This window comes from Protopterus annectens, chromosome 1.part1, assembly GCF_019279795.1.
Source record: "Protopterus annectens isolate FY-2018-M chromosome 1.part1, PAN1.0, whole genome shotgun sequence".
In the NCBI taxonomy this organism is placed as follows: Eukaryota; Metazoa; Chordata; order Ceratodontiformes; family Protopteridae; genus Protopterus; species Protopterus annectens.
This window is the reverse complement of record NC_056726.1, coordinates 1012326567-1012340775: the sequence shown is the minus strand read 5'-3', so window position 1 is coordinate 1012340775 and position 14209 is coordinate 1012326567. Positions and strand designations below refer to the sequence as shown.

Genomic DNA, 14209 nt, shown 5'->3' with positions numbered 1-14209 from the left:
TCTGGTGAATCACTGAGGGTCAGTTACGGTGCTGTCTCCGTAAAACAGCTTAACAGGTAGATGGTAAATTATTTCCAGAGTTTTTTTGTAAGCAGACAGCAGTCGTGCGAAGTTTGACAGCCAGTAAGATGCACACAAGAAGTACATTTGGTATATGTTTCAATCGTTTTTTGTTGTAACATGGTTAGGGCACATTTATGCATCTATTTAAAGTGGAGGGGCACACCACCCGCTATGTGGTTCCAGCGCCCTTGCCCCTAGGTCCAAGTGCATGTTTGGTTTGCTACCCCCTTCTTTGCAAACTGTACTGAAGTGTGTACAGTCTGTATGCGTCCCGATGTCCTTGCCCTAGGGCTATTAGCCTCATAACTTTCTATGATCCTATTATACTTACCATCTGTTGAGTCACTCAGTCCACTACTATCTAAAAAGTTCCAGAAATGTGGCATCAAAATTATTATTTATAATTAACTTATATAACTTGGACAAGCTTCCTTGGTAGGTCAATTTACATTCAATAGTAGCATTCATATACATATAATGGGGGAATAGTGTTCTGTTCCTTTTTACTCATATCATCTACAAATTCATTTAATTTCCTACTGATGGATAATATTAAATTGTGGCCAGATTCATCCAACTTATAATCTTTCATTAAATATTTTGGCAACTTAGCTTTTACTTGTTCAGAGCAGTCAGACCATAATACTAAACCATTTCTTTTTATTAAATTCATTTTAACATTGCTCTGAGTTTCCTTAAATCTAGAGGTGTTTGCAATGAGGAAGCACAAAAATTACCATTTTGATATTAATAAAATTTTAAAAACATATTTAATTGTTTTAAGAATGGATTTCATATATGCAGAGCCTATAGATGGAAATGAATTTCCCTTGTAAGCTAAATTTTGTTAACCACATGAACAGATGATTACATGTTTCTAATTTATCATCTTTAATAAACTTTTAAGAATTTAGTATAATCTGCTCCTGGATGTTTTCCATTGACTAGTGTAGGTTGAGTCTTTCCATAGTATAATAGAGTTAAAACTTGCAGCAATGTAATAAGATTCTACGTTTGGAAAGCCAATACCATCATAATCTCATAATTTTATATGATTTCTATAAGAGGTTCTCTGCTTTTTAGGATACCATAAGAATGAAGTTAACATTTTTCCATTTTCTTTAAAAAAAATTTTTGTATGATATTAAAACTATTGAATCTAATATATGTAATACTGGGTAATATAGTCATTTTAATAAGGGCTAACCTATCCTCAAAAGTAAAAAAAATCCATTTTTTAATAAGAAGTAACGCTTTTTCAATTTTTTAATATTAATAATCTTACTCTAGTCTTGTTATATTTTTATTCTTTAATATTTTAGTTATTTCCCTTCCCATTTATATTTATATCTATCTTTAAACGTACTGTCTGGTGATCAGTTTAACACTAAAGAATGTTTTATTGTTATTAAATTTCAGGAACGATACTTCTTGAAACTTTTAACTTTTATTAGGGTAATAAGCTTATTTAGCAGAGATATTTGTTGATCATTAAGTTTATTAGTAACATTTTTCTTGAAATACTTGTCAGTTTTGTAACTAGGATTATTATTTTTATCTTTGTTAAGATCCTCGTGTTTTTTTTAATATGAAGCATTTCCTGAATGTCTGAAGCAAGCTTATTAGTGTGACGATTTTGAATATTATTGATTTGTGTCTTTTTGCTTAACATCTATGTTTTGAAGTCATCGCATAACTGTGCAATTTTTTCTAAAGCTATCTCCGCTTTATGAGTTATAACTGTTTGATATTTTGCCATTAATTTTTGAATGACTTCATTATTATCCGATTTGTTTTTCAAACCTTTTTTCATGTACTTCATCTTGTATTTATTTCTAACAACTCTTCATACCACTCTTTTGTTTTATTACTAGCACATCTTCCCATTGTATCATTAATATGCATTTTTAAGGAGTCCTATAGTATGGCTTTACTAAACTGACCATTATCATTCAAAAATGAAAAAATTATCGATTTATTCCTAAGATAACTTAAATTCTTTTAATTTCATCATATATACTGGGATTCATTTATTAGTTTTCTAACTGAACTACCAGTTACAGAAAATATGTAGCAGCAGAAAGTGTTTTATGAGTTTCCAAAGCCCTTGAAAACCAGTATTTATTTCTTTATTCATTTATTAATATATAAATTATTTATCACTGTAAAATAGACAGCAGGCAGAAATGAAGTGTCCCTCTGCAGAACTAATAGCTTTAACAGCTGTTAGAACGTTTGTTCTGACACACATATGCAGCATATTGAAGTTATAACAGCTTTTAAAAGCTGTTTTACATTCTGCTGCTATTTGCCAGCCAGTACTGCCTACTGTTAGTCCCAAGTATGAGACCCGATTTTAACAATTCCTTAGTTGTGCTTAACTAGCTTCTGTTAAGCACTCCTAAATGCTATTAAGATGGAAACTCATGTTTTGTTAGTGCTTAGCAAATTTTTCTTTTTCCAAGTTTTGGAGCTTAATCACGGTATTATATGCACTGCAAAGCATTAAAGAGCCTATTACTACCTGAAACCCTTTGCTCTGAATAGCATCCTAGTGACATGAACACAAAACTAAACTTAGTAAAAAATGAATATCACCCATGCCATAAAGCATGAAAAATGCATAGCTCAAATGCTTCTGTGCCTATGGAGTAAACTATTTTTGTTAGAAGGAACTGGATGACTATATGGAAACCTATGAGTTCAAAAATTGGATCCGATGTATCAAGCTTCTCAATGGCCAGTAGACCTTGCACTTTTCCACCAAATATTTAAACCTGTGAACCTTTAATGTAAAAACAAGGATGGTTTATTATGCTGTTTTTGATAAATTAATTGTTGTTTACTAGGTTAGCAGACCAGATCTAGAGACTGCTCTGCAGATGTGACCAGGAAATTAAGAACAACAATTCTACATCAAACAGTTATCAAACTCTAAGCTTTTACCAAGTGTTTCTGTAGATTTTCAAACTGATATTTTTAACAAAAGTCAATTCTAAGTATCTTAGAACTAATGCTTCTGTCTGTTGTATCCAGTTTACTGCTACCAAGTCAGAGGACTAGACAAATGTAGTTTTCATTCATAATTCTTTTATACTGGATAAATGTGGAACTAGGATGGTTTACAGAAGGCAATGTTATCAACAGACAAGCATCAGTACATATTAAATTCAGTTTGCTCAAATATCTCATTGAATGACTGTCCAGTTAGTTGAATGCTTTTTCTGTAATATTTATAGAAATCTGTGACATTAGGGTTAGAGTCGGGGTCTGTGTTAGAGTTAGACTTAAGGTTTAAGTTTTTAATTAGGGTTAAGTTTAGGGTTACCATTATCATTAGGGTTAGAATTATGTTTAAGTTTGGAGACAGAATTAGTTAAGGTTGAAGTTAAGTCTAGCATACACGTTAAGGGATACAAGAGCTATTGTGCCATGCTTGAGGGTGCTGTGATGTTTTTGGTTCTGTTTGTAGCTTATCTTTTGCAAATTATCATTTAATATGTTTTTCAACAAGTTGGTTTTCAGTGTTGATGCTTTTCAACAGTGTAACCACAATTAAAGCTCATTTGATTATTTATTTATTTATGTTTTGGCTAACTGATTTAGGCATGATCAGTTATGCCACAGGTAACGGAAAATGTAACCTACAATAACCTTACAGGGCTACCAGAAAATGTTGTTTTGGCGTAATACAGGGCACTTTCACAGGAAAACAAAAAAATGAAGCGTCAGTACTGGGAGTCACCATTGCAGCATGATTCGTTATGATCTGAGGAAGGCTTTTAGCCAAAAGTGCTTATCGTATATTAAAGGGCTTTGTTTAAAGTTTTACGTTCTGTTTTAAAGTTTTTAAAGTTTGTAAAATTAAAATTGCATTTTATTTTGAAATATTGATTTTGCAGACTGTGGTGGTGTGTTTCAACTTCTATGCAGACTTTTTGTTTCATTTGGAACCACCTTTGGCAGTCACAGGAGAGTTTTTTCTTTGTCTCTTATTTTGTAGTACTGGTTTGATTTCCTCACTATTCACTTGCATATTACGACTGGTATTCGTAGTCAATCAAAATGTGTTTACACTATCTGCAGTGTTTGCGGATAAGTACAACTCAGCTGTGATTCGCAGAGGGCATTTATGCAAATGCAAGAATACTTCGAATGTGCTTCTGCAAATGTGCAAATAATGAGATGGAAATGATGAATGAAATATGTTTCGCACTATTTGTGATTCGCAGTCAAATTTTCCTGCTCTTCCACACTGGTCATAGATGTGCTATATAAAGAGAAGCCTTTGCCAAATACATTTGAGTTGCAATCAGTGAAAATGCTGCCGCTTGATAGCTTTGCTATTTCCAAGGTCTGAGCTGCTTGTCTTGGCTGGGCCAAAATTGCTTGCATTCAGCAGTACTTGCCAGCAAGAAAGGTAAAAATATAAGCAAAGGATAAGTCATTACAACTATGACAATAAGGATGTCCTTGATAGGTTCAGCATGGACAGGGATATTATAAGGGTCTTAGTGGGTATTATTTGACTCCCATAGGGGCACTGGAAGAATGCATGGACTTCCTATTCCTGTGGACATCAAGGTATGTATAGCCCTCACTTTACTTGCTATGGGGACATTCCTGAGACAGATTGAGGACATGTTGGGCATCTCACAGGCTTCTGCCTCAGTGATGCTGCAGCACTGCCTATACATGCTCTTGATAGGTGTGGGTCAGTGCATCTATTTTCCAATCTCAGCTCAGGCCCAAGCCAGGACTATGCATGCCCTTTATGAGCTGGCATGTTTCCTTCAGGTACTAAGTGCAATAGAGTAAACACGTTTTGCAATTACACCTCCTTCAAGTCCACAAGGGGAGTGGTTCTTAAATAGAAAGGGCTATCATTCCATCAATTGCCAGGTAGTGTGTGATGGATGTGTGTGCATCACCAACATCTCTGCCCAGTATCCTAACAGAGCACATGATTCCCATATCTGGCATACTAGTTCACTCTACCACCTTTTCCTGCAAGGTATGATCCCTGTGGTCATCGTGCTTGTAAGTGAAAAAATATTGTTTTTTTTTATATTGTATACTCTCTTTCCCTCTCTCTCTCTCTCTCTCTCTCTCTCTCTCTCTCTCTCTCTGTGTTTCAGGTGATGCTGGATAAACACTGGAGCCATGACTCATGACACCAGTGATAAATTCAGGTGGAGCTGTGAGAGAGACATATAACTCATCCCTGTCCCAGACTCATACTGTCATTGAGAGGGTATTTGGCCTCCTGAGGAGTCATTTCAGGTGCCTGCATAAGTCTGTGGGTGCCCTTCAATATGACCCAGCTCCTGCATGCAAAATGTTTATTGTATGTTATGTTCTGAATAACGTGATCATGCACCAATCTGGTGGTAAAGTGACCCATGCTGTCATTACAGCTCCCAGCTCCTGTCCCACTATGACTAAAGATGACCAGCTGACAGAAGTAGCAATGGACACTATGCATCAGGGTTGTGCATGACATGTGGCGGTGCAGGAAAATAGGTGGTGCCTAGTCCACAACTATGGACCTTGACATTCAGGTTAGTGTTTCCTTTATTGTAAAAAATATGTGGGCCATGCTGTATGGCGGTTGGTCTGCTGTCGCTGTTCATGTGGCATTCCGTCTTGTCTTAAAATATTATTTTATCTTTTAGAAAAGTTAGTCATATTATTGTTACTGGAAGTCGTGCCTGAGTGCTGTTCAATGATGTAGTAAACATCATATAAAAAATAATTCACATGTTTTCCTGTCTGCTCTGCTGTATGGTAACATAAGTATATAAGTACTGAATGCTATCAACAATGAAATACTGAATGAGTTAATGCATTGCAAATTTAATGAAATGTATTATACTGCTTTTTTGTGCTGTGCCGTCTCTTCTTAGATTATTTTGTGGTACTGCACATCAGATTAGTTTTATGCTATCATGCGCAATAATTTCTAACTTCAGACACATAAAAAAATTATTAGCACTTGTGCTGTGGGAGGTTAGCATAATGGTTAAGGTGCTTCCCCTACAAGCACAACTTGCAGGGTTTGATTCTCCCATGGGCTAATTGGCTGGGTTTAAAATAATAAGTGACATCATAGTTTGATTAAAGTATTTATAGGGGAAAAGGGGAATAAATGTAGATTCTGATGAAATCCCTGTATGTAGGGAAGAAAGCGCTCAATCGTATGTAATTGTTAATAAAGATCTTCGTTGTGTGTTTTCCAGCCGTGACAGTGTTGTTTTTAGTATTACTAAGTGGACTTGACACTGTTTGGCTCATTTGTGAGTTATTAGTTGATCGTGGGAGCCTGGTTTGGTATGGATTCACTCGACGAGATTCCAGCAATGTTTTCCCCTGTGAGGAAAGAGGAACTGCACCAGGTACAATCTGAACTTGTGATACTCAAAGGGAAGCTCACAAGGCTAGTAGAGCTCCTAACGCAACCAGAAGATCAAAACAGAGGCACTAACTCAAAAAGAAAGCGCCACTCGTCCCCGTTGAGTGACGTCACAATTAACGAGAGTAGAAGCACGAGAACTGTAGGAATCCATGGTGTAAGTGAGGCGAACGCCAACAAGGTCGGAAACGATAGTTTGTTACACCAACAAAACATGCAAGCTACTACTGACAAGTCATTTGAAACCACGAGGATGGGGGCGAGATCGAAAGAAGCAAGTGTAAAGCATAGATATACTGACACTGGATGTTCTGGCACTAAAAATAGCGTGCTTGAAGAACGAAACATGGGAAGTAGAATAGAGCATAGAAGTACAAGCCAGAGACATGTGAGTAATAGTTCAAACCATATGGTCCAAAAACAAACTACAGGACATTTAAAAGGTTTTGACTATTTGTTAGCAAAACAATATGCTTTTTCAGACAATGTAATGGTAGATAAAATACACAAGAATAAGAATGATGAACAGAATGTCTATGATTGTACAGTGAAGGATATGATTTTTAAGTTTGAAACAAAAATGTTTGATATAAAGAAACTGCAATTTGAGAATGGTTATTTATCTGAATGTTTGAATAAGAAAATAATACCTAAGGGTCTCAGAATTTACAAATTTCCATTTGGTTTGGACTATGATGATTATTTAATAGCAGAATTTACAGAAATGTTTGACAGATATGGTATGGAATTAATTGGAAAAATAATAAAAACAACGACAGAAAGCTTAGTATACTGATAGGAGAAGCAGAAATTTTAGATGGGAAAATTAAAAATGACCTTCTATTCTCTGAATATGAAGAGGTGTATTATAGAAAATTAGATAATATAGATTTTAAATGTAATAAAATATTTGAAACAAAATGTAAGAAAATGAAGACAGATTTAGATGAATACAGGAAGAATAGGGCATATGTGATCAATAGAGATAGTATAGAGAAAAATAATAGAAATATTTTGAACAAGAACTTTAATGGGCAAAGAAAAATGCAAAGATTAGAACCTAAAGGAAGTTATTACAACAAAGAACAATTTAATAAAGACTCATATGAATTTCAAACTTTTCAGTACCAACAAGAATGGGATGTGGGGCTGGAACAAGAAAGAGAGAAATGGACAACAGGATGGAACAGAAAGAACAGGAACAGGAAGTAGGGGAAAATGAACAAATATTAGAAAATGGAGTAGTAAATATTATGAAAGGATACCATATTTACAACTATGCAGGGATAGAATTAACACCTGAACACTTTGAATTGTGTATGAAAGGGTTAAAATTTGTCCCAGCTAAGCAATTTGACTACACTGACACCATTATAGAACTAAAAATGTTCCTGAGATAGTTAAATTTGGCCTATATGTTTCAAGACAAAATTAAAGTTGAAAGGAAAAAAATAACAATATGGAACCTAGTAATAAAAGTGTATATAATCCACCTTTAGACCCCACCTTAAATGTTTTGGAAAAAGCAATTATGGAAGATATTTATAAATTGAAAAGTAAAGAGCAGCATACTCTTAAAAATAAAAATTTGACTTACAAAGAAAATGAAGTCATGCAAAAGCTTAAGAATGATAGAACTATAAGAGTTATGCGACCAGACAAAGGGGGAGGGATGGTTTTCTTTGATACATTGGAATACTCCCAAAAAATCTTTGAAATGCTGAACGATCTAGAAACATATCAACCAGCATCTCTTAATGAGATAAATATTATCAACAAAAGAATAGACTACTACTTGGAAGATTATCTCCTAGAGGAAAGAATTACAGGAGAAATATATAAATATTTAAAAGTTTTAAATCCAAAAGTAGATACTATTTTTGGGATACCAAAGACCCACAAAGACTTGGAAAATTTAAGTTTTAGACCAATTGTGGATGGACGAGGTTCAAAAACGTATCCTTTTGGAGCAACTATAGATAAGTGGTTGAAACAGGTCGTGAACGGTGACCATATAATAAAAGATTCTTGGGATTTTTTGGGAAGAATTAAGAAAGAGATGTGGGATAAAGATGTAATAAACTATTGATGTAGTGGAATTATTTACATCCATCCCAAAACAGGAGGGATTAGACATTTTTAGAGATTGTCTACATAAGAACACAACTTTAGATCAGGACAAACAAAACTTAATAGTAGAATTTATGGAAATTGTCTTAGATTTCGATTACATTATGTTTGATGGAGAATATTGCAGGCAGCATAGGGGCGTTGCAATGGGAGCTTCTTGTGCACCTGTTTTTGCCAATCTTGTGCTTCTACAGTGGGAGCAAAAAAATGTGTTTAGTAGTGACTTCTTCCAATATATGAGACTTTATGTTAGGTTTTTGGACGACATATTTATTTTATGGAAAGGTCCTGAAAATATGATCAAAGATTTGGTACATCTTAACAAAAGTACGGGGTTTTTAAAGTTTACATATGTGCATAACAAAAAGGGAATAACTTATTTGGACACATACATAGAAAAGGATAGAAGTTGTTTCAAATCTAAGATGTACAGGAAACCATCTGATAGCAATTCTTACTTGCAATACTCTAGTGATCACCTGATTAGACAAAAACATAGTATTGTTAAGGGACAACTAATTAGGGTAGCCCGGATGACCTCAAAACAGGAAGACTTACAAGAGGAATTAAGAGAAGTAGCCCTTATGTTTCAAGAAAGAGGGTATCCGGTGAAAATAATAAATGAATACGTGCAGTACATTCTAGATGAATGGGGTAAGAAATACAAGCCACTATTAGGAAGCAACAATGCTTTGAGTGAAGGAAGGGAAATAAACAATACAGATAATAATAATAAAAATTATGAAAGAGCTATGATTGTTCCATTTGGTGGCTATGCAAGGCAGGTAGAAAAAATTATTAAAAAGAACTGGGCCATCCTAAGAAACAACCCCAAGATTTGGAATATAGGAGGAAGTAAACCTAATTTTGTATATAAAGTTGGTCCAAATTTGAAAAAGAATTTTGAAATGCCCATTAAGATGAACAACAAATATGGGACCACAAAGTGTGGTAACTGTTCACAGTGTAGATATATTTAGGTTCATAGGTTCATACTAGGCTATCTGCCCTGGGGCAATTATAAAGCCTAGCCCGATTCTGTATGGCTTACGCCACCCCTTGATTTGAGTATACTGTGCCCTTTTTAAGGTTTAGTTTACTGTGCCTCTGTCTAATAGTGACACGGGAGTAATCCCTGGGACAAACCTACGATCCCCCATCCACCTATCGAGATTCTTCTTGAAGAGATTCAGTGAGGTGCTCTGCCTCACGTGAACTGGAATTCCATTCCAGAGTGAAGGGAGCCTCTGGGTTATGAACGTGTCCCTCCAGCAAGTTCTATTTATTTGTATATTATTATTATATTATATTATTCTATTTATTTGTATATTATTATTATATTATATTATTCTATTTATTTGTATATTATTATTATATTATTCTATTTATTTGTATATTATTATTATATTGTATATTATTTGTATCTATTTGTACAGAGGAAAAAATAAAAATCAACAACTATTTGAAAAATGTAGTGAAACCAGAAAGAGGGAACCGCCAAACTACTGGAGTTATTTATCTGGCTTTGTGTGAATCCTGCCCCAGTTTCTACATAGGCAAAACAGAGAGAAAACTGAAAGAGAGGATATATGAACACACATACCAGATAAATACTAAGAACTCCAACAATGCCCTATATAGACATATTAGTAGTACTCAGGACTGTAAAGAGTTTAGATTCAGTATTTTAGAGAAAGTATTAAGAAATCCAAGGGGTGGGGATTACAGAACATATATTGAAGAAAGGGAAACAAAATGGCAAATTAGATTACAAGCAAGCCTACCCCCGGGACTAAATGAAATTATATCCATAAAGTCTATATTAAATAAAAAAGTGGAATTTACAAAATGATGAAGTATGTTTTTATGGAAATAAGTGGAAGTGACAACACTCTGTTTTATGTTTAAAAGTTTTTATTTATGTATTAATAATAACAAATATTTATATAATTTTTAACATGGTTTTAGTGAGCACCTTGCACTTTAAATTCATCTGATCGATTTTGTAATAAGTGACAGCATAGTTTGATTAAAGTATTTATAGAGGAAAAGGGGAATGAATGCAGATTCTGATGAAATCCCTGTATGTAGGGAAGAAAGCGCTCAATCGTATGTAATTGTTAATAAAGATCTTCGTTGTGTGTTTTCCAGCCGTGACAGTGTTGTTTTTAGTATTACTAAGTGGTTTTAAAATAGCCCAACAGGGCAGTTAGCCTAGTACTAATCTATGAACCTATGCAGTGTGGAAGAGAAGTGGTAGTAGTGGAATAATCTGTCTTTGCTTATTATATGTTTCTCCTGACAATTTGTGTGCTTTACTACTTTTACATTGTATGTAACTGCTAGGGATGGTAATCCATGTAGCACTGACTTTTTTCTACATTTCATTGATCGTTTACATACTACTTTTATAGGGATGAAATCCATACATTTGTAAACTTGTCTCTCCCCAGTTCCAGTTAAACATACTCGAAGGCGATTCACTGTAGTTCAGTATCAGTGACTCATATGGATCTATAAGTAGGCTAAATTATGCTTCAAGTGATTTTGAAGAGGGGCTACTATGAGAACTGGAAGATGAGCTGGTCTGATGTCATGACCTACTTGATGAAGGTGATGCTGCTGACACTGATGTGATGGTGCTGTCGGACCATGAATGTGACCACAAATGTGAGGTTTTGCTAGGACTAGATGAATACTGATAGGGCCTACATGAAATATGCTGTGCCTGCTTACTTTAACTACTTACAGTACTTTCCTGACAAGCATCTGCATATGTCCAGACAGTACCCCAACCTCAGTCCTTTGCAGGACCGACTCTATCTTGATTCTGGTATGCCCTAACTAGTGTACAAGTGGAGGCAACCATCAAAGCTTGGTGCACCACCAAACTCCACATCAATATGACCATGATATTATCCCTGCTCTGTGCCATTTTCATGTAGTGACTCTCAGTGGCACTGGTCTGAGCCCTAACCATGTCACAACACATGTCCTGTTGGGCAGCCAGTGCTTTGTGTGTTTCCTGGGTAGCTGTAAGAAACCCCAATGCCTGGCTCCCCTTTGAAAATGTGTCACTGTGGACACTGTGGCCTCTGAAAGTCTGCCATCATCCTCAATGCATTCCTCTAGGTTTGGAGATACTGGGGTAGAGGTGCAGGGGTGTTCCTCTGGGTTTGGAGATACTGGTGTAGAGATGCAGCAGTGTCCCTCTGGGTTTGGAGATACTGGTGTAGAGGTGCAGCGGTGTCCCTCTGGGTTTGGAGATACTGGTGTAGAGGTGCAGGGAGTGTCCCTCTGGGTTTGGAGATACTGGTGTAGAGGTGCAGGGGTGTCCCTCTGGATTTGGAGATGCTGGTGTAGAGGTACAGGGGTGTCCCTCAGGGATTGGAGATACTGCTGTAGAGGTGCAGGGGTGTCCCTCTGGGTATGGAGGTACTGGTGCAGAGGTGTCCCTCAAGGTGTGGAGATACTGGTGCAGAGATGCAGGTTTGTCCTTCTGAGTGTGGAGGTATTGATGAAGAGGTACAGGGGTGCTCCTCCTGTACAAACATGAGTGGCATGTCAGCTTGTGCTTCACTTTATGTTGCACTGTCACTTTCTGCAAAGTTACTAACATGTTGTAGGCGAGAGGTCCTGCCATTAAACTTGAGAACTGCCTGACACTTTCTTCATAAATATAACTATGTTATCAGCAGCAGCAACACCCCTTCTGCTGCTAATACCATCCAAATTTATTGGTATAGATGATCTGTTTGTTTTTGATGCTGACCCTGTTATTTGAATACATTAACAACAAGGGAATAGTCTACAGTAATCTATGTTTACAAGGGGTGAGTGCGACACTTACCATGCATAATGCCTTCATTTCCATTCTGTGCGGATATACAAGGTTCCGCTAATAATTCATTGTGATGTGTTTAATCACATCATTCATTGTTAGCATTTAATTCTAACAATGGTGGCCTGCTACAGATCACCTTCCATGACCCAGTACCACCACTCCGCCTTTCTGGAGACACTGGAAAACATGAAGGTCATACCAAACAACCTGATGTTGGGTGATTTCAATTACCCTACCATTAACTGGAAAAACTACTTGAGTACAAACTCCCAGGCTCAGCGCTTCCTGGAATTTATCAACTCAAATGCCCTGGATCAGCTGGTAAACGCCCCTACCAGAGGCCACAACATATTGGACCTGGTCATCACCAACATGGGCGACAGGTGTTCCGTACCAGAGGTCAACCCGTCACTAGTTAGATCAAACCATGAACTAATCACCCTGGATGTCCACACCCCACCACCACCAACCCCAACCAAGGAAACCACAGTGAAAAACTTTTCTAAAGCAAACTTCACCTTACTTAAGGCAGAGGTGGTATGTTTCACAGCCCCCACGCTAAAGGATAACACTGCCCAAGATGCAGAATCCTTTACAATTGCACTCAATGAGCACCTACAAGGATGCATGGATCGTGCCATCCCTAGCAAAACCAAGACTCAGTCCCCTAAGAGAAGGAAACCAGTCTGGTGGACCCCTGCCATAAACAGGTTATACAACAGAAGGAGGAAACTAGTTCAGAAAAAAAAGCAAATCCCAAGAAGGAAAGACATCCCTGATTAGTATCAGTAAGAAACTAAGGTCCCTCATAAAATCCTCCAAGGCTAACTTTGAAAGAAAAATAGCCAAGAATTCAAAAAATAACCACAAAGCCTTCTTTAGCTATGTCAAGAATCTATGTGGCAACTCACAGATATGCTCTGAGCTAGTGCAAAATAGCACAAAATTTACTGAACCTACTGATATTGCCAATATCCTGGCAAACAGATTCAGTGCAAACTTCACCTACCTCTCACCTTCAAAAGGGCCCACAACAATACCGGAAAAGTGTATTGTCCCTGAAATCACAGAAGCACAGGTGAAAACAGCCCTTTCAAAATCCAAAAAACACAGCATCAATGGGGTCAGATGGTGTCCCAGGCTGCGTCTTGCACAAACTACAGAACAAACCCCCCACCTAAACACGCTGTTCAACCTCAGCCTCTCCACAGGATAAGTGCCCATAGAATGGCGCACAGCAATGGTTATTCCGCTCCACAAAGGAGGGGCTATAACTGACCCTGGTAACTATCGCCCCATAAGCCTGACTAGCCTGGTCTGCAAGGCTATGGAGTGCATCATCATGGAACTCATTAACAAAGACATTGGGAACCTCCAAACACTTGACCCGACACAGTTCGGCTTTGTTAAGGACAGATAATGCCTACTAAACCTGGTTGACTACTTCGAGACAGTCACCAAGGCCATAGACAAGGGAAAGGTGGTTCACACAGCCTACATTGATCTCGACAAGGCGTTCAACACCATTCCTCACTCGGGTATTATAGAAAAACTCACCAGCCTAAACATAAACCCCTACATCACAAGATGGGTTGCCAACTGGCTTACAGACAGAACTCACACGGTAAGAATAGCGGGCTCCAGGTCTGACTCTAAACCAGTCACAAGTGGTGTCCTGCAAGGCTCAGTTCTGGGACCTCTACTGTTCAGCATATGTTTCTCAGAAGTACAGGCAACCACAGGAGGACTATGGCTAACCA

The 14209-nt window shown here is 37.1% G+C and overlaps 1 protein-coding gene across 4 annotated transcripts in view; it reads left to right on the top strand.

Annotated features, from left to right (window-relative positions):
• The window catches only part of LOC122808725 (toll-like receptor 13), a 397497-nt gene that overhangs the window by 105622 nt on the left and 277666 nt on the right, over positions 1 to 14209 (top strand). Inside the window, exon 2 of one of the 4 annotated variants that reach the window (XM_044079726.1) lies at positions 5481 to 5624. The exons of the other annotated variants lie outside the window; for them this stretch is intronic. The gene's annotated coding sequence lies outside the window, so the exon portion shown is untranslated. The remainder of the gene's footprint in view (positions 1 to 5480; positions 5625 to 14209) is intronic. 4 annotated transcript variants of the gene reach the window in all.